The 25,611-nt window shown below is 31.5% G+C and overlaps 1 long non-coding RNA gene and 1 pseudogene across 1 annotated transcript; one reads left to right on the forward strand and one right to left on the reverse strand.

The window, feature by feature from the left end:
• Positions 7,922–12,832, reverse strand: LOC109355966 (annotated as a pseudogene).
• Positions 14,862–17,345, forward strand: LOC109355795. Its single transcript, XR_002108685.1, has 4 exons — positions 14,862–14,999; positions 15,172–15,227; positions 16,873–16,914; positions 17,013–17,345. It is a non-coding gene; the product is annotated as an uncharacterized LOC109355795 (long non-coding RNA).

Here is a 25,611-nt window from a genome sequence, read left to right on the forward strand (position 1 = left end):
CAAATGTGTTTCCAAATCCGTTGCAGTCATTGAATGACGTCTATCACAACTGCAATGAGATGATGGAAGCATTTGTTCAACTAATTCCAACCGCCTTCTCCTCAACTACTTCTCAAGCTCCTCCTCCAAAACAGTTCCAAATGCCTTTTGCACCTGAATATCAACAATATGAGAGTCAAACTCAGACGGATACTTTTCCGCAGGCATACACTCAAACTCCTGCTCCTCAGCAACAACAACATCATCTGTTTGGGTTTGAACCTTACAAAGTGGTAACTCGTTTTGGTTATACGGTCACATATAGGAGGGCTTGGACTGCTAAACAAATGGCAATGGCCCAAATTTATGGTGATCGACATTCAACTCTCAACAATATTATCAGCCGACAATGCCTTCACAAACAAACGGTGACGATGAAGATGATGACGATAGTGAAGACGAAGATGAGGAGCAGCCACAACTGGTTAGAGGTGGAAGACAAAATCAATCGCAACAACAACAACAACTACGAGTCCAACCACCTCGAAGGAGAAATGCACCTGGATGTGGAACATCGTCTCATAGACGCCATTAGGATTTTTTTTCTCGCTAATTAAATGTTTTTGAATTTGAAGTTACAATTTATGAAATTTTCTTCCTTTTCCAATTCCATTTTGGTTATTACATTAATTTTAAATTACAAATTATTCCAATTCCAAATTTCTTATTAAATTAATTTAAATTGATCATTTAACATATTCAATTACCATACTAAAATACAAAAATAATCATTTAACTAAAATTACCATATTCAAAATACATTATTTTTATAAATTAATAAAAAAAACAAATAAAACGTTTCGTAAATGGGGTGCAATTCGAAATAACCCATGCAAAATCGTGTACGGGGTACACGACACTAGAAGTCGTGTACCCTATCCACGATTTCAGTGAGGAGAGAGAATAAAAAGGGAAATCGTGGATAGGGTCCACGACTTTCTAGTGATCTCGTGGGTCTGGTACACGACTTTGCCAAAGTCGTGGATCCCATCCACGACTTTCAAAAAAATACCCCAATCCCGTAATTAATTCAAAAAATAGCCCACCCCATATTTGGCTGGGCTGGCAGGCCAGTGGGCTGGCCCGTTTTGTTTTTTTTTTTCCAAAACACACATTAAAGCTTTTAGACAAAAATAAATAATTCAAACAATTCATAAATGTCTTTTAAAACAAAAAATCACAAACAAAAGACACAATCTCATAATAACATATTGCATTAGTACAAAACTTGAAAATTCTAAACAATAAACTACCATAGTCTTAAACTTTTAGACTCCTAGTTCACAATAGAGCTTATAACTCCTAAATTTTAAAAAGTGTATAAGAATCAGAACTATTATATTATAAATCAATCACAATAAAATATATATATTACTCAATTTAATTTGAATTCGACTACATTAAAAATATAAATTGAAACTCAGTCGAATTCAATTAATTTTCCAAAAGGAATCAAAATCAGTAGTTCTATTTGAGTTTCCAATTTTCCATTTCAATTAATTAAATGTTTAAATTTGATTCAAACACCCCTAATTGTCAGTGAAACTTCACTTTTATCTCATAACAAGTACAATAATTGGATAAGAGTGAAGATAATAGATAACTACATAATGAGATATTAAATGTTCATTTTACAAAGAGAAAGAAGAATTATATGCTTAAGCATCCAAACATAAGTTAAAATTGTAAAAGTTTAATCTTAATTGCAATGAGCAACATGATATACAAAAGAACTTTAATCTTAATGTTGGCCCGCCGGGCAAGCCCGGCCGGACCCGACCCTTCATGTCCCGTCTAAAAAACGGGTAGAATACGGGCTTTTGGGCTAAAACCCTCAGCCCAACCCGCTAAAAACACCTATCCGAACGGGTTGGCCCGTCGGGCCAAGCCCATTTTGCCATCCCTATCTACCATACACTTATCTCATTATTTTATGAAAACTTTAAAAGATGAAAAGTTTGATAAAGATAATACTAAAATATGGGAGAAAGCTTTAAAAAGTAAACAACTTGGATAAAAATGATACTAAAAGTATGTTATAGTTTTAATGATGATAATCAAGAAGTGGAAGAAAAGTTTTAATTAAATGAAAGATAATTCATTTCTTGTTTTGAGACCTTTATATATTTATAAAGAGGCATAACACTTATGTTGTAAAGTGATGTCTTTAAATAGTTTTTTTTTTTTGCATGGATTATCATTCTATGAAAATATCGACTCTTAATTCGATTTTTTTAACATTGATATTTAATTATATTCCTAATATTATTTCTATTGTTAAGTCACAATATCTTGTATTTTGAACATTGTCCATATATGAGTATTAGTTTCATATCCATGTCAATTTCTTTTCCATGTCCAATTGGCTAGGGGTTTATGAGTTATAGAAATCATCTATCACAAAATAACTCTATTCATATACTCAAAACCAATTAAATACTATCACGTTTATTACTGTTAACTTAAAAAAATAATTTAATATTTATTTAATACATATTTGTCAAAATCCTATTGGGATAAGAATTTAAGCATAGAAAAATGAGATAGACGATCTCAATTTACCTATCATACACACAACAATAAAAATTCATAATAACTTTAACATTGATATATGTATGTTATATTTTTTATTTTTAAATATGTTTTTAGTCCTTATAAATATATGTAATTTTGATTGTAGTCACTTAATTTTTTAGGTTTTAATCTATACTTTATTTGATTATTATGGTCTTACTCTGGTCAATAATATGCTAAATTATAATTAGTTATGTCGTCGATTAGTATTATACATATCACATGCGGGTATTAACCATATAATAACTAGGACTAACAACCAAAACTTTAGAAAATATAAAAATCAAAACTAAAAAAAAAACTATAGTGACTAAAATTAAAAATTGGATACATTTTCATGAAAAAAAACCTACTCTTCTATATATTTTTCAGAATTTACATATATGCAAAAAATTTCTTAACTTAAAAAATAATTACAATAAAGACTTTGTCATACTTTCACATCATCAATTCAACTATGAACGTGTATTTGATTAGTTGTGTGGCAAAGAGACACTATGACTTTACAAAAATTCATTATATGTAGTCAAATATGGAAATGTGGTTAATAATTCATTCTATGCTAAAAATTCTCCTAACAGAAATAACAGAAAAGACAAAGTACATAAACAAAAACATATAAAAAATCTTAAACAACAACATAGGAAGAAGAATAACATAGTGATATATAGACATGCCTAGCAACAATGGCAATGGAGGAGTTAAGGAAGAGAGAAGAAGAAGAATTTCTGAGAGAGGTTTTGATAAAATGGCATTAATAACTGGTAGAATCAATGTTCTTCCTCCAACACCAAATTCTCCTACTTCTTCACCATCATTTCGCCAACCACCTCATTCACATTCTTTGTCTTACTTTCATTCGGAACCGGATCATGTCGATGATGATCAACCTCGCCATATTCGCCCTCATTCGTTGTCCCCCGTGTTTTATTCAGATTACCATGAAGATCATCAGAGTGGTAGCTCGACTGCTAGAGGTAGAAAGAAACCAATAGAAATTACTTACGACATTATTAAAAAGGATTTAGATTTAAATGGTTGGAATATAGATACGAATGACAATTATTCATAGGAGATTGTGACGCTTTTTATTATATATATCTTACCTCATTTGGTGCCAAAATGTTTGGTTGTTGTTATTTGTTGGAGGGTGTCTTGTATTTATACTTTGCATAATCATGAGAAGGTGAGCTTGACACGACAATAAAATTGTTGCTTAGTAACCAAAAATCGCCAAAAAATATTGCATCATCATAGTGTTTGATTAGAGGTAAAAGAAGAATCATGTTTGTGTGTGTTTTGGACTTGAAATATGCATGTTTAGATAATTACATTGTTACTATGACAAACAACAATTGTGAAGGGATGTAGAATTTGTAGATTGACACTGAGTTATATATATATTTTGCAAGTTTAATAAATCACCAACGGCTCTAGCTAGATTCAACCTTGACAAATTCCTGTATTATAAAATAAGCAGTTAACATAGATGTAAATGCAAGTCTTAAAAAATATATATATATCCTAGTCATGTGTTTCACAATTTTAGTTTTCTTTGATGTTATTTGTATTATTTGAATTCCAACAACAAAAAGGAGAAAAGGAAACATGTGGTATTATTTGTCACTTATTTGCAATCACTGGAGTTTTTAAGATTAACCTAGTACATGATATGACGAATTAATGTACATGGGCTTAACTCACAAGTGGAGAGATTGTTTAAAAGATTTGAACCCGTAATTTTATAGTTATTAAGCAACAATCTTATCGTTGCACTAACCTTACCCTCTTATGGAAAGAAGAAAAAAAACTGGAACTTGGAATATCTGCATAATGTACATATCGGTATAAGATACAGATACATGAAAGATATTGAAGTATCCACGTTGAAGAGAAACATGACAACTCTATTCCTTCCTCGCGGCTGAAACATCAAACATGGTTTAAGTATTCAAACTTTGACAATTTCAATAACATAAATGAAGAGGAAACTCTAATGCAACAAGAAGATTCTGATGGAACCAAAACAAAAACATCACCAGTTACTTCAAGAGCTCAAAATGTAGCACTAAACACACAACAGAAAAAGAAACTTGATTGGCATAAGCATACTTTCTTCTCATCCCAGAGAGTTGTATTTTCCGTGATCACATTTTTTGTCTCAAAATATGTATCACTTCATGTATCTATTGTTTTTTATGGATTAGAAAATATAAAGTTAATATATATTTAATTCTTACTTTTCTGAACAAATGAAAAACAATATGGATATGGAGTAGTACACATTTTGTGACAGAGAATTGTGATTAGTAAATCTCATTTTGGGCAAATACTTGCTTGCAAACAATTTTGTTGTAAGTTCTTATTTGTTTCTTTTGTATCCTTTGAGAACTGTGGTTTAATTTAAATTGAAATTTTGATTAGGAATATCATATTTCTATTTAAGTCTATGCTTAAACAATTATATATATTAAGAATTCTAACATTTTAACACCAAATTGAGCACATTAGCATATGAGGTTCCAATTATAGTGGAAGGTACCCCAAAATTTTAAGGGTTTCAGTTGCATTAATTTGGACACCAATTTGGTTGTATATTTTTATTTATTGCAGCTAATTTTATAGCATAGTAATAATGTGTCACAGAGAAGCATAACACATATAGATAAAAAACAGATGTTAATATATAAGGAAAATCCTTTCACCTAATGGCGGAAGGAGAAGGATTTGTTGTCCCCAAATCTATCCCGAATGAATCAAAAATAGAAAAAATTATGAATATTTAATTTTTATAACTGACTTGATATATTTTGATTGGTTCTGGACAAACTTGGAAAAACATATCCTTATCCATGATTGAGATATCTCTTAATATTTTTCTTACATAGGGACTCATGGATCAAACCCAAAACTCATGGAGACTCCAACCCTTTTCACCTAAGACCAAATGCAACATCCTCTTTTTAATGTTGGTTTTAATATGTATATTGTTAGTGGATGAGATTCATGTGAGTTTCACTAAATAAAGAATAGTCTCATTACAATTAGTGGATCCTAAGTGAATTTCATTTAACAAACCCTTATATAATGCTATAAATAATGAATCAAAAAATATTATACAACGACAAGTCTTAGTCCCAATAAATGAGATTGATTATATGAATCGAATAAAGAAATACCTTTTTGTGTGCATTTTTTAGTCCTTACTCCTCATATATAACTCAATATTAATATTTTCATTCACAAACTTTGTTACAAACTACTATTGAGTTCTGTACCAAAGAAAAACAACAACTATTTTAAAATATATTCAATTTTTCATTTACAAACTAATTTTAACCGGTATAATAAGATATAGTTTGACCAATATTAACAAATTTTGATCAATCTAATTGCATGTCTAGTATAAATACCACATCCTACCGGTATGTGGACCTGATCACCAACATAGAACAATTTAAATAATTGTGTTCACACCAATCCTTGGTTATAAATGGGTGAAAGAAGCACCTATAAGCTTTCAAAAGGTAGAGAATGGAAAGTAAAAGACTTGGATCAACTTAAATGCATTAAGGATAATGAGGGGGGAAATATTAATTACAGTTAAAGATGTCCAATGTTTGTGAAAATGGAAGAACTATTTTCATATTTTGTTCAATGAAAGTCATGACTATTTGCATTATGATAGGTTAAATATAGTAGAGAAGAGAAGAAAAAAAATACTTTTATGGTTGAACTTGGAAGTGAGAGATGTGACAAATGAGTTGGATAGATAATATCTCTATTGATGTCCAAAAGGTTTTAGGGGAGTGAGAAATTAGTTGACTAAAGTTGTTTAATGAGATTACCAAGAATAAAAAAATATGAGATGAGTGGAGAATAATTCCTATTTATAAGAAGAATGATGATATATAAAATTGTGCAAACTATATAGAAATTAAGCTCATGAGATAGGATAATTAAGAGGAGACTTAAACATGGGGCGTGCACTAATAAAAAATAATTTAGTTTTATGTTAGGGAGGTTGACCATGATTTTAATTGATTTAGAGAATGCATATGATATGATGCCTAAAGAGGTATTGTAAAAAGTTGAAGAGAAAAAAAAATAAGTTTGGATTGCTTTGAACAATAAAGGATATATATGATTATATCAAAATTGGTGAGAATATTAGATGAGGTCTGAGCAAATTTTCATGTTGCTAAAGGATTACAACAAGGATTTCACTAAGCCCCTACTCATTTACATTAGTCTTGGATATACTTAGTGATCATATCTAAGAGCTAGGGCCATAATGCATGCGTTTCTGAGGATGATATTGACCTTGTTGGGGATTTGAGAGAGAAATTAATGAACAACTTGAAATGTGTAGATAAGCTTTAGAATTATATGTCGAAGTAAGACAAAGTATATAAAGTATAGTTTAGGAAGCAGTGGACAAACCATATCATGGAGGTGAAAATTAGAGATGATACCATATCACAAGTCATAAGGTTTAAGTAACTTCAGTAATTATAAAAAAACAATTACGATTAAAGGGAGACGTAAGCTATATGGTTCAAGGGGAGTGGACGAAATGGAGGAGTATTTCATGTGATAAAAAAGTGTCAGCTTAAGGAAAGATTTTACCGCATAACTATAAGGCTTTTATATGAGATTGGATATTGAGTGGTAAAATGTCAACAAAAGAATAAACTTAATGCAACAAAGATTCAATTGTGTTGGATAAAAGGACATACTAGACATCATAGGATTATAAATGAATGTATTAGGAAAAAAATTGGGTAGCTCTTATTATAGAAAACATGATAGAATCTTGTCTTAGATAGTTTGGACATGTATGGAAAAAACCGATAGAAACTCATCTAAGGAGACTGAATCAAATGGAGGTTATTCCAATTCATAGAGATAGAGGAAAACCAATATAAAACATTAGCCTAACGATTAATAAAGATTAGATATCAAAACCTTGTATATGAATATGCATGGTTTATAATAGAACACCATATCATTGTTCAATTCATATAACTGACTACACCTAAGGCTTCCTTGCTTTTGTATGGAAAAGTTGTTAAAAATGATATGTGAAACTATATCCTAAAATTTATCAACTCTTATTATAGGATTTTTTTTAGAACATTTCTCATTATCTCTCCTCTCATTATTATGACATGTGAAATTTAATCTTCTTTAATTTATGGAAATTTTAACAATGTAGATACAAGACATTAAGTACAAAAATTTAAAAATAAAAATCATTTAATTAATAATACTATTGTAAGAACATATTTTATACTTAAATATATTTCTAATGGAAAGAATTAAATACAAAACTGATTACAGAAAAAGCAGGGGTATACTGCTACTTCTCATGAAAAACCCAGGCCTCAACATTGATTTTGTGATATGGACCTTAATTGGCTATACATTATGGAACATTCAATAGAAAAATCAGACATAGCTTTGAAGATTTTTGGCAGAAGATTTTTTAGACTTACCAATGATTTTTGCCTCACTTGTAAGCACTGATTCGCATAGGCTTCTTTCTCATCATCCAACCTTTTCTTCACTTGATCAACCAAAAACTTCTTTTCTGTAACAACCTCATCAAGATCATTATTACCTTGTGTATTTGGATCATGCTTATCTGGTATTTTCCTTTGTATATACTTGTTATACCATTCTTCGAATTGCCTGGTTTTGCGGTCAAGTTCCTTTCGTGTCTCCTCGCATTTTCTCTTCGAAACAATCTCTTGTTGTTGTTGTTTGAAAATAGTATCTATAACAGAAGCAAAGTTGGTTATGGCTGTGCTAGCAAGCTCATCAGGAAGTTTCTCAAGATAATCATGCCAAGCAAGGAGAAACCTTTGAACCGGAGGACTTTTAATTCTTTCGAGCGAAGAAACCTTTTCGTTCAAATTGCTCTCGATAGGGACATGGTTTAGTTTTAACCAACTGTTTAGGGCCTTTACGTATGCCTTTTGATTGTTTACTAGTTTCTCAAATTGTGACTGCCATTCTTGCACAACAATCAGTAGCTGGTACGTTTGATCGTGATGGTTTTCGCTTGTTTCTGTAGGAGGGTGAGAAATGTCCAGTGATCTCAGTAATGTCACAATACTTGATTGCTTCTCATGGTTGGCTTGCATGATTCCCCACATTGTGGCCATCCTACATTCCATAAGAAAAAAATAAAAAGCATTATAATCAGAAGAGAAGTTTATCAATGCATACTGTTTTATAGGTTTATTTTCTTTCTCCTGAGGGTTTTATAAAGTATGCTAACACTGAAATTTGAAACATCATTGATAATGACCAGAACAAAGTAGCATCACAGAATTGTGGGGAGAAAGATGTTATTAACCTTTCCACCATCATCCAATGACAAGTAAAACAGATTTTGATCAGTGGATTGGTTTGGAAAATTGAGATATAGTAAGTGGGAAATTTGGGATAAAGTAAAATGAATGTTATGTAAATCAATGGCAAGAAGAAAACGCGAGTTACATAACATCATTTTGCGAAAAAAACTGTGCTGTTAAATTAACGAATAAACTAGAGATGACATGAAAGTACAAGATATCTGCAAATGAAGTAGTGTTACCATTCGATATCATGTGTCAAATTTATCCACAAGAAAAGGGACGTAGTATCTAAACATCAAACTATCTGCATTTGCAAGTACATTTGCAGATCTATAAGACTATATCAAAGTAGAAACAATATTGGAACTAATGCTTCAAATTTCAGGGATTCCAAGATAAGACTAGCAGTATTTTTCTCTCTAATGAAATACATTTGAAGTTCTTTCGAAATCTGATCTAATATTGCAGTAAGCTACAGAAATTAAAGTTTGTTATTTTACTTCATACTTTTGAAGTTGCCAGAGCACAAAAAAATCAACTTTAAATATCCAGATTAATAAGCATCTATAATTTTTAAGCATCTTAAAATCAACTTTTAGTATATCATGTTGTGGATTGCAAAATACTTCTACTTGTACAAATACTAATTTTTTACATTAGTACTCACCCATCAACAAGCTCGGAAAGTCTTCGGTACAACACTTGATCACGTAAACGGTTAATCTCGGAAACTGTTGAATCCAAGGATTGCATATCTACAATGTATCTTGTACGCAAATGACTGACGACTGCTTTTGCCTTTCCCAGTGCTACAGAGTTGGCACCTTCTTTCTTTAGCTTGTTCAGTGAGGCAACCTTTTTCTGGTACTCAAATTTCATTAGTTCACCAGCCTATCAAACAATATAAGATTTGAAATTCAGAATAGAACAACAAATATGTATGGGTGCAACCCAGTGTTTTAAATTGCGAACCGTATCACCTGATACGGCCGCAATATTATGGTTGCAGTGACTACCGCAACCGCATTACATTGCAATTACAGTGTGACTCCGAATCACAATAATGTGGTCACATCACACCATAACGCAACCGCATTTGGACCGCATCGAGCCGCATCAAATTTAAAAATATTTTTTAATCACAAAATAATTCACACTGCAACGGTCGCAATGACAGTAATCACAGTAACCGCAACCGTTACCACGATCGTGACCAAAATTTAAAACACTGGTACAACCTAAAACTAAGCTAGGGATATATTGGTAAAAAGATACTCACAAATTCATAATTGAACATTCAAGAAAATTGTTAGAATTTAAATATCAAAATAAGCCAAATATAACACCTATCAGATAATCCTTGATTCTTACCTTGACTTCATCATAAAGTTTCTTTTCCCAAGCTAGCAACTTATCCAAGACTGTAGCATGAGTTTCTTGCTCCTCTAAGACAAAATCATATTTTCCATCATTCAAATCAGGTATTCCTCTGAAGGACCGATTCCAGGTAATAACTTGCATAACCTTTGCAGAGTGATCTATGTGTCCTGCAAATAAAGTATTGTCTCATTTCAAGATGAAGGATATATGCATATGATAAGAGATATATCGTAGACATACATCTACCCTTCCAAGACCCTCAAGGTGGGACCTTTGTGCATTGTGCGTTGGGCTGCCCTATTTTTTTCACGAAACTAGGCAAAAGCTCTACTTCTATCCCTAAAGTTTTGAGGAGATTTCAATTTAGTACCTAAATTATTTTTCTGAAAATTTTGTCCCGAGTGTCACTAAATAATATCAAAGTCACCCTTTTAGTTGAAATTGCCTAAAATTTAATGGTAGAATGTGACATTGACCCAAGACATTCTATCATAGAAAGAGAGGTAAGAGGAGAAAGAGAATAAGAGAAGAGAAGTTGAAGAGAGATAATCTTTCGCTCATTTGATTTAAGAAGAGAGAGTAATAAAAATGCAGTGAGACCTAGTACATTTCTTTCTCCTCTCATGTGATGAGAAAACGGGAGAAGAAGAGAGACCGAGAAAAAACACTTTTTTCCCTTCTTTTTCTATACAATCAAACAAGCACAAAAATTCACTCTATTTCTCATATTTTTCTCTCCTCACCCTCCTTTTGACAAATTTCTCTCTTCTTAATTTTTTCTCTCCAACCAAAGGGAGTCTTAAAGTTTTAAGGAAACTTCAGTTTAGTCTCAAAAGAATATGTGATGAGCTTTATGGTTTTGCTGAAGAACTGGGTGTTTGGCCCTGATTGTGGGTGATTTTGGTTGTTGGGAATTGGTATTTCAGGTGGTGGTTTTGTTGACGACTTTTTGATGGATTGGTTAAGTTAGTTAATAGATTTATGGTTTTCTTTTGTATGTTGTTTTCCTGGGACTAAATTTTAATCTCATCAAACATTAGGATCGAAAATAAAACTTCCTGGTACAGGCTCAACTCATTATTCACCATTAGCAGTTTAGATGCTGTGTGATGAAAAGGTGACATTGAAACCATTTAGAAACGTTTGACACAAAATACTTCCAACACAAAATGCTGTGTGAGTACATCTTCTGTCTTATAGTATATATAAACTATTTACAGTTGTGATCGATCATGATAATAATTAATAATTAGATTTTTAATTTAAATGCATTTTCTTCAACCGATCACAACACATGGAGTGATGCACATTATGGACAAAAGATGTGCTCCCAATTACTCGCACTATAAGTAAATCTTGTTAACAAAACTAGCTACCATGACAATGAAACTTATGAAAAGAGAGCCTTTTGCCACAAAACTAGCTAAAGTACTTGAAGTTTCATTATCTAAAGTAATCACCAAGGTTTTAGATCTAGGTTTGCGACCATTACATACACCGATATGTTAAGGTCACCCAAGACGTACCACAACAACAATTTTGGCCTATTCATTGCATTTGTCCATAATAGTCCGAAACGTCAAAGTTTTCAAAATTTCCAAAACCTGGACTATAATTTTAGCCACATTTTCCCGTAATAGATTCTACTATCTAAAACCATGGTAATCACCACCACTATTACTCACATATTCTCTAGATTGAAACTCATTCATTTACCTTTATTATCAGCAAAATTGGAGTGATAATGCATCCTTGTAGCCTCAAGCAATTTAGAAACCTCATGAGTACTCTCAAAAGCATTGAGGAAATGATCATCCACTTCATTAAATATCTCAATCATATTAACACTCTTCTTCTTCTTTCCACTACTCACTTTTCCCTCCACCACCACCACCACCGATTCCGCCGCCGTAACAACAGGTGGCGCCACCACTTCCTCGTCATTGTGCTTCTCTTCAAACACCTTCCTATGAATTTCCTCATTTTCAATCCTCATTCTACCTCTGATCTTTGAATCACTCTCCAACTCCAAATCGCGTTCATCTTCTTCAATTATAGTCTCAACCGAGTTCGAACCGCGTTGGTTCAATTTAATCTCAGGCATTGTGACGGAGCGTTGGAGAGGTGAGAAATAAGGAAGAGGAGGAGGTGGTGGTGGAATTTGGAAGGATTGTTGTGAAGCGGAGAATGGTGGTGGAACGGAGGAGGAGGAGGTGGAGGAGAATTGAGAGGAATTGGTTTTGATTTCACCGTCGATGAAATCAGATAAGGCGGCACCGGTGGATTTGAGATAGGTGGAGTAGGCGGAGTGTGCGGCGGCGAAGGCGTTGCGGGCGGAGACGGCTTGTTTGAGGAAGAGTTTACGGTGTTTGCACCGTGTAACTACTTCATCGTTCTTGATTTTGGATTCCGAGCAACCCATTAAATATCCTTCCTGATAATAAACTAATCTCGACTTCTGATTATCTTTTTAAATAAGTGTCATTTTCGAGAATCAAATCATTACCTAGTAAAATGAGAGTGTTAGAAAGGAGGTGAAATTTGTGAAGAAAAGTGGTGAAAGCGTAATGCTGTTAAGAAGCGTAAGGGTCAAGGCAACAAAACGGTGTCATATTGTTAATACTGTAACTGCTAAGAAATAATCTTGGGATTTGTTAGATAAGATTGGGATTAGTGATTGAAGGAATTGGTTAATGACTATGAATGATTCACCAAAGTTTTGGAATGTGTGTAAAGAAGAGTATAATGGTTTTAAATATCATTATATCAACATAGGCATATTAAAGGAAAACTCAATTTCACAACACAAAAATATGTATGCAAGTTTTTCAGATTATTATCGTATTATTTATAATTCATTTTCAAGTATTATTGACTTTTAAATAAAAAATAATACAAATAAATAAAAGATAATTATTGACTATATACAAATTTTTACATTATCAATACATAGATATTATATTCATTCTATACACCTTCTACTTTTCATTTTTCTAATGGTTGTTGTATCCATTCTTGTTACATTTATAAAGGCATAAAATGTGATTAGCATTACACAAACTCTAGTTAGACATACCATAAGTATCTTTTATTTAATTTAACATGTGGGTATTTTGTCAACCTCCCTTTTTCCTCACAAAACATTCTAGTGCTATATCGGACAAAGATCCTCTATTCCAAAAAGATCATATCTTTATGTTTTTAATCAATAGTATTTCCTAAAATAATATAAAATATTAATTTATGTTTTTTATAGATTTTTTCCAATCAAGTAACACATTTTGATTGGTTTGGTACATTAATGAGGATAAAATTCATCTTCTATAACACTTCATGAATGTCTAACTTATTCCCATAAACTTAACCTTATTTTTTTGTTTTATTTTGACTTTTCACTCTACAAATATATTTGTTATTTTATTAGTTGGATGCAACATCCTCAAAATGTAAATTAAATTAATACGTCAATAGACTCTTTTATGATGTATGATAATGTATAAGAAGTAAGTCTCTTTGCCCAACAAAACATTAGGTAGATGGATTAATAAAAGATTGAAGATAAGGAATTATAAGTAGAGTGTAATATTTATATAACTATATTGTAAAGATTTATACATAATTAATTAATGTATTATTTACTTTTCATTTAGATTATTTTTTTAAAAGGTTAATGATAATAAAAAATAAAAAATAAATAATATATTGACAATATAAAAAACTCTTACAATGTCAATTATATATTTTTTATTTATTTACAAGCTTTATTGATTTAGTATTGAATCCACTAATTTACCAACAATTACAAATATGATACTTTTTTGGTTTCTCACGCGTATCCTCGTATTGGAAGTAATTATATATGAAACATCTACAAGTATGTAGTGCTAACTCTTCCAGCATATATTTTTTTGTCCACAAAACTCGAACTCAAAATATTGCTTAAGAAAAATTAAGTATATACCACTTGAACCAACATGGTTATGAAATATACAAATATATTTCATAACATTTCATTTGATATGTGTTTCTCATTTTAAAGTATTTGTAAAAAGTATCTTCACTATTTTCTATACAAATATATTGAAATAAGAAATATAATAAAACTAAAATGACATACTTATAAACACTTATATTATAGGAGAAAGCTGATGAATATTTGTAAGACATTATTTTATTTTTTATTTCTAAAGTTCTCAATTTAACATTTCTAAACAAAAATTGTCAAATTTAAAATAGACAGATAGACGTGAATAATGTATATTCCGAGATAAATTATATTTTTTAGCTATTAAAATTATGAAACGTGTCTTACCTAATCACTTTTTAAACAAATATTTCTAAAAACTAAAGAAAGTTAGACATATATCATGATTTTAATGATAAAAAAAATAATTTATCTAATTTTTTGTTTTTCACAAGTATTCTACTTTCACATGGGTATTTTCCCATCCACACCACTCGAATTACTCAAGAAGAAACATAGTTTATTCTCCAAATTTTGTACTATATATTGGACCGAATCCTCGGAAAGTAATTTTTGTGAGGCGATAGGGTAACGTCGTATCGTGTTTTGTTCTATAACTTTCTTTGTCGTTTCTTGATTCAGACCAAACCCTAACGCAACCATGTCGTCCAAACAAGGTGCCATGATTCTTCTCTCTCTATCTTCTATAACTTATTTCTCATATTCATTAATTCCTATCATGCATAAAGTTCTTTCTTTTAAACATAAATTCAAGATTTGTTGATAAGTATTAATGATGTTGATTTTGCAATTCGTTTAATTGAATTTTTGTTTTCATTGGCTATTTAGGTGGAAAAGCTAAGCCTTTGAAGAAACCCAAGTCTGATAAGAAAGATTACGATGAGGTATATCATTGAAGTTTTGTTATTTTCATAACAAAATATTGTTATTTTTAAATGGGTGTAGTGAAAGAACATACTTTTAAGGATGATGCTGTTTGTTTCTAGTATTTGTAACAAAATTAAGGAAGAGAGAGCATAGAAGGATGGGGTTGGACTTGATTTGATTGTATGGCATCTTGATTTTTGAATGGAGTTCAGTTGTTCAATGATTACATTAAATTGAAATCTTTAGATTGGAGTTTTGTTGTTTTCATTTTTCTCTCCCTATTATGACGTAGTTCGATCCATGTAGCTGACCCCAGCTAGTGAGATAAAAACTTGATTATTGTTGTTTTGTTAAATTGGTGTGTTGAAGGAAGAGAATTTTGAAGGTTGTTTTGGTTAGAGAATAAAGATGGAGAAGAGAAGTGTGAGGAAGGGCTTAGTTTGATTATTGGGTTTTTTTATACAACTTTCTTATGGTTTCGTCTTATTGCTATGTTTCAAAATTCGTGAGGACTTTAGTTGTCTAAGATACACTAAATTGAAAATTTCAAAATTAGAGTTTTGTTGTTTTAATTTTTTATTCATCTTTGCTAAATTCTCCTAGTATATCTTCCTGAAGGCAACTAGGATTGTAAAAGACATTCAAAACTTATCTATATAGGAATTAGGGTGATTTGTTGGAGGATTTTGAATTATTCTTTTTCATTATGATAAATTGTTGTGTTTCTAGATTGATTTGGTAGAGTTAGACAATTAATAATAAGGATTAAGGTAAGAGGGGACGGCGAAATATGAGTTTGTCTTAGTTTTGATTATTGGTGCTTCGATATAAAATTTTGCCAAGGTTTGTTTTTAAATCCTAGAACTAGGAACTAGTTTTCTCCCGAGTTCTGACCAATTTTTCAGAGTGGAACTTGACATTATATATGTGGGTAGGGTAAGGCGGTTTGTGATTCTGGTTGATTTCAGATTCTTTAATTCCTTGCTATGGAACAGGACATGAACTTTTAGTTTCTTGCCTTTGTTATTGGACATGCATAATTGTTTGGGTCCAATTGTTCTAAGGTGATTTCTGTGTTGAATGCTGCTCTCTTTAAGCCCCTAAGATATGCTATGTACTGTCCTTGATCGGTCGTCCAGATTAGTTGTTGTTTGATGACCATATTAGCTTGTTTCTTACTTCTGTTTTTCACTGTTGGCATTAGCTTGTTTCTCCCCTGTTCTTTGCCCAAACAAAAAAAAAAGACGGTCCGGTGCAAGAGGCTCCCACTTAGTGGAGTCTAAGAAGGGTAGATATATGCAGCCTTACCCCGCAAGCGGAGAAGCTGTTTTCAGGATTTGAAACCGCAACTTCATGGTCACTGAGCAACATATAAAATGAATTTCATGCAAATTGTAGTAGGAAATTTACTTGGTGGTTTCATTTAGAATAAACCCTTTTGAGTTCAGAATCAGATGATGGATTTTGAAGTATGATTTTGAAGTATGATTTTGATGAATTCCATGAGTAAACCATTACAATATATCTTCTATTGTTTGTTTGTTGTGAAATATTAGTTTCTACCTAATAGCAAGATTGATATATGTTCAGAGACACAGTCTTATATGAACTTTTACATCCGGTTTTGAACTTCCAATTTATTTATATCATTTTTCCCCGTAGATTGACATGGCTAACATCCAGAAGAAAAAGGAAGAAGAGAAGGTCAGATACTGTATTTCATTTCAATGCATACTACATTCAATTGATTTGTTTTAGTAATGTTCTTGTTTATACTTAATTCGGTTGCATACTCTAAACAGGCACTAAAGGAGTTGAAAGCGAAGGCATCACAGAAAGGAAGTTTCGGAGGTTCCGGCCTGAAGAAAAGCGGAAAGAAATGAAGACTTAATCACGATTATAACTGTAGAAACATCTCATTAAGCTCTATAATTACAATTGTTACCATGGAGACATCTCTTATATTGTGGTGTAATTTATTTCTGGTTTGGAACCTAGGCGTGTCATGATGTAAAGCACATTAAGTTAGTTTGTTTTCTGTGTATTTTGACCCACTTGGATTCTGATAATTACTAATCTATTTAGTATTGTGGCTGTGGTAGAGTTGTTGAAAAAATAATAGTTTTTCTTAGTAACTTCTTACTAGTGTTGTCAAATGGCCGCTACGCCACGGTGGAAAGTGGTGGTGGTTCCAGGCGAACGCCACACCATCTGCCATTGGTGATTTCGGGCTGTAATGGTGGTGGGCTTTTTGGGTTTTCAGGTTTTTTAAGGCCAACGTTAATTTTAATGACCTACAAGTGACCATGACTCCATGAGGTTATGTGTTACACGATAAGGTTGTTGTTTAGTGACTATGAGTTTGCATATTAATTTTTTTGAAAATAGACTCTCTACTTGTAAGGGTAAGGACGCGTACATCTAAGGCTGGAAATGAGCCGAACCGAGTCACACTAGAGTTTAGCTCGATAAGGATTGATTCGGCTCGAAACTCGACTCGAGTTCGATACGGGTTATTTTTTTAGCTCGAGTTCGGCTCGGTTAAAGTTCGCGATCTGTTTGACTCAGTTCAATTGGTACATTTGGATAACTTAAATAGTTAATTAATTTTTTTAAAAAATACTACAAAAAGTTTATACATATAAATATAACTATCTTTATATATATACTAACAATAAATATAAAAAATAAAACATGATTCATAATAAACCTAAAAATTAACCATCTTTATATATATATTAAGCTAGCTCATGAATCTAACGAATCGAATTGTATCCAACTCGAGTTTGGTTCGGTTATTTAACGAGCTCAATTTTCAGCCAAAGTTTGGCTCATTTGGTTCATGAACCAAAATAATCGAGCTAAATAACGAATCGAATTTCGAACGAATACCGAGTTAGTTCGGTTCATTTTCAGCTTTATGTATATCTATCATTTCTAAACCCAATAAGTAAGAGTTTTGTATAAGGGAACTGTTATTTTTAATCATGTAGTTGCATTTTTATCAACTTTATGTAATTTATGCTATTTCTTAGTAATTTGCTTGGCCTCTTCCGTATTATCTTAGCAATATTGACCACAAGATCAATAATAAGACACTTACCCCCACAAACTCTCATTAAGCTCTTTATATTGGATTCTTGTTGACGATTGTATGAATAAATTAGTTGTAAAAGATTTTAAAAAGTTAAAAAATATAGTTTTAATTTTATATTATTTCTAAAGTGAAACCAATTTTGAATGTCATTCATTATTGTGATACACAATGTTATTAGAATAATTATCCCATTTCTGTATGTAATAAAGAAACGTGTCCTTGAATGTGTGGGAACTTTGTGAGGTCCCCAAATATTACAATGTAACAAGTTAAAGGGAGCATGAGTTGATATGGAACTTAAAAGAGAATGGAAGCCTAGTTTTTTTCTTCCCAAATGTATTTTCATATTGGAGGCAATCTTGTTTAAGTTGGAAATATCCACAGATATGTAGGGCTAACTATCCCAGCGGATATTTTTTCCATCCACAAGACTCGAACCCAAGACTTTACTTAAAGGAAATCAAACAGATACCACTTGAACCAAGATATGTTGATAAGCCTAGTTTGTTTAGCTATTCAGCAAATAGTACAATTATTCCTGAAGAAATATCATTCGGTAATAATAAGTGAGAGATAAGCTTAAGGCACGATGGTGATGAGTGTTAGAAAAAAGATAGTCCTGCAACATTTGCATAAGCATTTTTTATAATCAAAAGTATGGTTTGATGACATCATAAGATAACATGAACAAGCTTTTGAAGTTGGTGTGCAGAAAACTCATGTGTAAATTGGGAAGACTCTGCTACATTAGCAGTAGGAAAAGATTTAGTTGTTGTACCTCAATACCCATGTTGTCGATGTTAAGGATGATGTGTTATTAGAACCCTATGTACCATTTTTGAACTTGCACATGTCTTGAGTATGCTCCCTTCTCTCACAATAGTTGCATTGAAATTTTTAAGTTCGACAACTTTCAATTGTATAGCCTTCTCTATTGCAGTGTGATGTTTGAATGATTTTGAATTACAGTAACAATAAAAAAAAATCTCAATTGTTTCTGAGGTCATTTGACAATGTGTTTCATCTTAAATGACTAAAGAATAGGCTTAATGTACGTTACACAATGGTGAATGGTGACATCATGAGAGTATTGTGTTAGGAGTCCTACATTAAGTAGAATAGTAAACTCTCAATGTGATACTTAATAGACTAGTCTTTTGGATTGAACTCTCCTCATGTGTTTGAGTCCTAACATATTAGTACAGACAATGTTGTAAGTGTCGGGGCCACGAGGTTCGATCCGCTTCTCTCTATTCACTATGTGCTTTCATCTGATTGTAAGGTGGAAGAGTGTGATATGTCTCAAATTCACCCCATAATCCTTTGAGTTTTGTGAAATAGTACCTTGAGAGAGAGGATAAGGATTTTGGGTTTCATATTGTTGGGGCATTCTTTTGTGAAAATTGATCTTTGAAATCTTCACAAACTTGATAGATAGTTTTGACATGAACAACCCATTTGGGTAATTCTGGTTCCACTAAGTGACTGAGCCATGATAAGATCATGCTATTGGACTTATTCCACATAGTACAATATGTAGGTTGTTTTGTTTTTAAAGCTGGCTGAATCGATCCATTCATGAACCCAATTTTGTTCTTGGTTGTGAATAATCACAGATTTACTCCGAGAAGAATAATTAAGATCTTGCGCTGATATCATCTTAGAAAGACAACAAAGATAAAAGACACATCGAAAATAGGTTGAAATATTTGTAGTGTTTTATTTTATTCACTTAACATCCTCAATTAGTGAGATATGATACAAGCTATCATAAAAAATAAAATGTATACATATTATGGAAAATTTATACATGATTTGAAAGCATAAATTATAGAGTAAATTATACTGACATCCCTTAGTTTTAGTGAAATTACACAAACCATCTCTCACTTTTCTAAACTTACACAAATCTCCCCTAGTTTTATAAATAAGTGTAATTTTTTAAAGAAAAACTGTGATAAATGCAATTAAGTTAAACAAAACATGATATATTGTGTAGACAAGTCTAAATAATATACAAATTAATATATCTTTATTATTTTTGGTTCGTTACACTACATTATAAGAGTGATTTAAACAATATTTCTTTATAATTGTTGATGCATTTTGTAACAAAAAAATAATAAAGATATATTAATTTGTATATTATTTAGACTTGTCTACACAATATATCATGTTTTGTTTAACTTAATTGCATTTATCACATTTTTTGTTTAAAAAATTACATTTATTTCTTATACAGGGGTGGTCAGTGTAATGAAAGTACAAAACTAGGGGGAGGTTTGTGTAAGTTTAGAAAAGTGAGGGAAGGTTTGTGTAATTTCATTAAAACTCAGTATCAGTGTAATTTACTCTAAATTATAATATATTTCTTAATAAATCAGAATCAATGCGGTTACAACTTTTTCTATGCAGATACTTCTATAACACAAGTTTGATTTATATGGAAATATTTACAAGCAGAGAAAAAAATGTCAAGATGAGTCTTTCAAGTCTCACATTCATGTCTTGTTAATAAAATAAATGTATGTTGGCATAATGATCTTGTTTCCTCGAACAAGTTTTTCTCTTTTGGAGGATATCCGTGTCTATATAAGAAAGCATATATAGAAAGAGAAAAGGATCTATGCAAATATTGAACATGTATAAATTTTGGAGTAAAGAAATATTCAAAGAAAAATGTAATTATGAGTAGATATTATACTCTTATAAAAAATTAAAGAAAGATTCAGATAAAAATACATTGAGAAAACAAATGGAAAAACAATTGATGAACCTATTTTGATGTATATGAAACATTTCTCAAGTTTATTGGCATTGGATACAATTACACTTGGATCAAGCTCATATGGAGTTATTCCCCTTCATTTAGAGGAAGGAGATTTTTTCCCATTGCTTAGTTCCTTACTCCAATGACTTTAGTATATTCCTAGTATAATGTCTTTTGGTTTCTACACATATATATGGTGACAAAAGAATTTAAGACATTCTATTATGTAAACTTTGTTATAGAAGTCCAACTAATCTTGAAACGCCAATAATAACAATGCATTTTGAAGGTGAGATGCAAAATTGACACCAACTCAAACCTTCTTTCAACTAATGGTCGATTATGAAAATTGTGGTGTTTTTTGCTTAGCATTTGGTAATTTATGGTAACTATGCATTTTGTGTATTTTTGCTTATGCATTTTAGATTTTTGCTTATGTTGTGCTGTTTTTTATAATAAAAATAGCAATTTAATACACTTTCAAAGGACATAAAAACCAATAAATATACTCCACCTATCAAGGCCTATACATAATTATAATCATCAAGTGCTACCTAAGAAGTAATAACTCTTCTTACAAATAGAAAGTAGGGTGAATAGGATAAATTATAAATTATATTTTTTCAGAGATAATTGATATTCATAAAAATATATAGAGTCCAATATGAATCTTCAATCAATTTTATATTGGGATTTTCTCCTTGCTAAATAAATAATACCTTTGTGGGAAATCAATATTAGCAGTTAATTTTATGGTACCAAAGATAATTTTTCACCTTTTAGTTAAAGAACTAATATTTCTTGAGATGTATGATTGTCTCTCCCGACAAATATTGCTCTCAAGAATTAAATCTTTGACCTTTTAATCATTTTAGGATCTAACAGAACCTTACACCACTAAACCAATGATTTGTTGGTCAATATTAACAGCTATAAAAGTAATTAACAATTCTATGTGATTTTCTGACATAGAAGTAAAAACAAAACACTCGCTTGTGAGTCGTGACCCATGTTTATGCCTCCCAATGACATTGATGATAATTTGTCCATTCTTTTCATAAACTCTAACTAACAATGGGATGATAATGTGTGTGGATGAATTTATGTAGTGCATTACTCACATATGTTGTCTTCTTTATCAGAACACAAAGATACGGACTATGATGGATCAGGTGTTGATGAAGGGGTAGGAAGTGGTCGCCAAGGTGATAGGAGGAAGCAAGAGAGTTGGGCCCGCCGGTGGAGGTACCTGAAAAGGTTCTCCGACGATCAAGTCAGTATATGAGCTAGAGAGAATGAGTGATAGGAAGAATAATATTAGAGAGTCAAGGAGTTGAGATTAAGATACTTCCTGTTGGTGGATATCCCTATTTATAGGAGGGAGAGTTGACATTGGGTTCTTGGCTGGTGGTGCGACGCGTGGCCGACCAAAGGTGTTGTCGGGAGTTGCTTTTCCCGTGTCAGGCGGTCTGTTAGGATCGTACACTGTGCCATTCTTGTCTTCTAGCCTGTGGTTGGTTTGGTACCCGTTCTGCAACCCGTCTGTCGTGCTGGCAGGTAGGTTGGTGGAGTACGGAGAGCATGTTGTCTCTTGGGTCAACTTTGGTGGTCCCAACAAGTGGGTCCACCTCGGCGACCAAACATATGACCTCTGGTTCGCCGGGTAGGAACATGTTGCTTCATTGTTGGACTCAGACTTGTCACGAATCTATGTTGATATTCATTGGGTCTACTACCCGCAGATTCTAGGGTATCTGTGGATCTGCTGGTACCCACGAATTAAAAACATTGAAAGTAATTATGAGTAATTTATGTAATTGTGTGTTAGTTTCATACAATCATATATGTTAATTACGTATTCAACAAGGTGAAAAATTATAAAACATAATTTAAAGTTTTAAACACAATTTATGTCAGACTCAAAATCTCATGTCTCAATTATCCGTGGGTCCAAAAATATAGACTCAAACTCAACCCATTGCAAGTATTATTTGTGAATGTCTGTAAGTCGGGTACACATTACCATCCCTACGTAACAACACTCCATTTTATAAATTTAGTAAATCAAATCAAATAAAATTTTACCAAAATTGTTTTTAATTTTTTAACTTTGATTTTTATAGTAATTATTGATGTTGATGTTAAACAAAAATTCTACCACTTTAAAATTTCCTTTTCTCTTCTATTTATATATAATAACGTGTTGATAGGCACTCTTGTGTATAATAACTCGCTTTCCTATTATTTATAATGTGTAATCTACCTGATATAAATGTCAAACATAATATTTTGTGTTAAATATTGTAATTTTTAGTTGAGTTTATTCGATCGAGGTAACTATTAATTTTTTAAATTGAACATTCAAATAATTGAATCACACACAATTACTTTTATAGGTGAAGTGATAATTAAACTTATATGTTAATATGGGAGTTAAAATATCTCATAATATAAAGAGATACTTTATTCAATAATTATATTCACTAGTGTGTCGACAAACACTTCGGGTCTGCCGACACACATTCTTATTATACATGATATTATAATTTTGTTTGAATATGTAGTTATGCCTGATATTTTAATTTTGGCTATAATTTAGGATTAAATGTAGAGTCTCTAGACAATATAAACTGTTACAGAAGAATTATCTTCTAAGAAATAATAAGTCTTTAATATTTGATTTGATTGTATTTCGACACTTATTCAAAAGTATGACCTTCTTTATTTAAAAAAAATGGATCAAAGATGAACTTGAGATATTCTTGAGAAATGGAAGGGCATAAAGATATTAAGTTGGTTAGTTTTTGACTGTCAAAGAACATATTATGTTCTCCATTTAAAAAATAACATAAAATAATCATAGCAATATACAAAGTGTTTTAAGTATTATTAAAAAGAAGTGAATTTGTTTTTAATAATGTTTTTTAGTATTACCAAGGTATTCTTTCACCTTTTTTGGTAAGAAATTAATCTCTTCCGGGATTCGTGTTTGCCTCTCCCAATAAATGTCGCTCCTAAGAATCAAACTATCGATATTGGGATCCAGTGAGACTTTACATTACTATATCAACGCTTTATTAGTTCTTTTTAGGAATATGCTATATACAAAGTATTTCTAATAATCAGTGTTTTTAATGCCATTTCTATCCTTTGAATAAGTTTATTTCCCTTACATATATTTGAACTGTTACGTGTTTTCTGTTGTGTTACGAAACACATACTAATAAACATGACAGTTTTAAACTGGTATCTGAATGAAGGGAACTGTTACTATTGGAAATTAATTAATAGAATGAGAAAAATATTAAATTAAGTAATGTATATTGATAATTGAATAGGTGCAACAATTTACTTAATTTACAATATCTAGCATAACTTCTCATTTTACATATGAGTATCAATTAGTCTAGTAGTGTAAGACGTTGCTAGATCCTCGGGATAATAAAAAAGTCAAGAGCTCTATTTCTGAGAGCGACAATTATTGAAAGGGGTAATCATAAATCCCGAAAGAGATTAGTTCCTTATCTAAAAAAATGAAGTAACGTAATACCAAAATAATTTACATGTGGATTCTCCATGATGATCACCACCTCCCCTTTATATTCTCATTTTACATGGCTTTTTATATACTATGTCCGCTTCATTTTTTCATTCATATTTTACGTTACTTCTTTTGTTTTCATTAGATGGTAACAGAATTTTTATAATTGCCATAGTAATAAGGATTATGTTTTGAATTCAATTATTACAAAATTATTTACAACTTATATGTTATATAAACATATTGTATACAGTAAAAAACAAAATTGGAATATAAAAATTGCATATGTTCAATTATATATATATATATATATATTTTTTTTTTGTTTTTCACGGGTATCATCGTACTATAGGCAATTTTGTCCAAGCTGGGAACATCCACATGTATGTGGGGCTAACTTTCCCAGCAAACATTTTTTCCATCCACGAGATTTGAACTCTGTTAACTTTTGTTCTTTGAAGAATGCAGTATGCACACCAAGTGCATATGCTTCAATTAGCAAGAAAGAAAGAAAGAATGATGATGCAGAGTGAAAAGAGAGAAGAATGAAGGTTGGTTTAGAGGGGAGAAGAAGATAGGATAATGATTCAATGAATATACTTCAAATTGTATTAAAAGATCAATAGAATTCTTCACTTTAATACAATACACAAAGCTTACTATTTATAGCTACTCTTCCTAACTAACTTGCCAACTAACTAGCTATATTAGAAAACTTAACTAACTATTTCACAAAGCTGAATTATCTTCCAATAATCTTCGTTAATTCAGCTTCCATTCTCGACACCAATGCTTTGTCTTAGCTTTTCGAATCTGTCACTTTTTAATGGTTTGGTGAACAAATCAGCAAGTTGAATTTCTGATTTGCAATGCTCCACCTTCACTTTCCCTTTGCTCACTTGTTCTCTAATGTAGTGAAACCTTGTTTCTATGTGCTTTGATCTTCCATGAGCCACTGGATTCAAGGCTAAATTGATAGCAGATTTGTTATCA

The sequence above is a fragment of the Lupinus angustifolius genome, chromosome LG09, assembly GCF_001865875.1.
Source record: "Lupinus angustifolius cultivar Tanjil chromosome LG09, LupAngTanjil_v1.0, whole genome shotgun sequence".
Taxonomy (NCBI): Eukaryota; Viridiplantae; Streptophyta; class Magnoliopsida; order Fabales; family Fabaceae; genus Lupinus; species Lupinus angustifolius.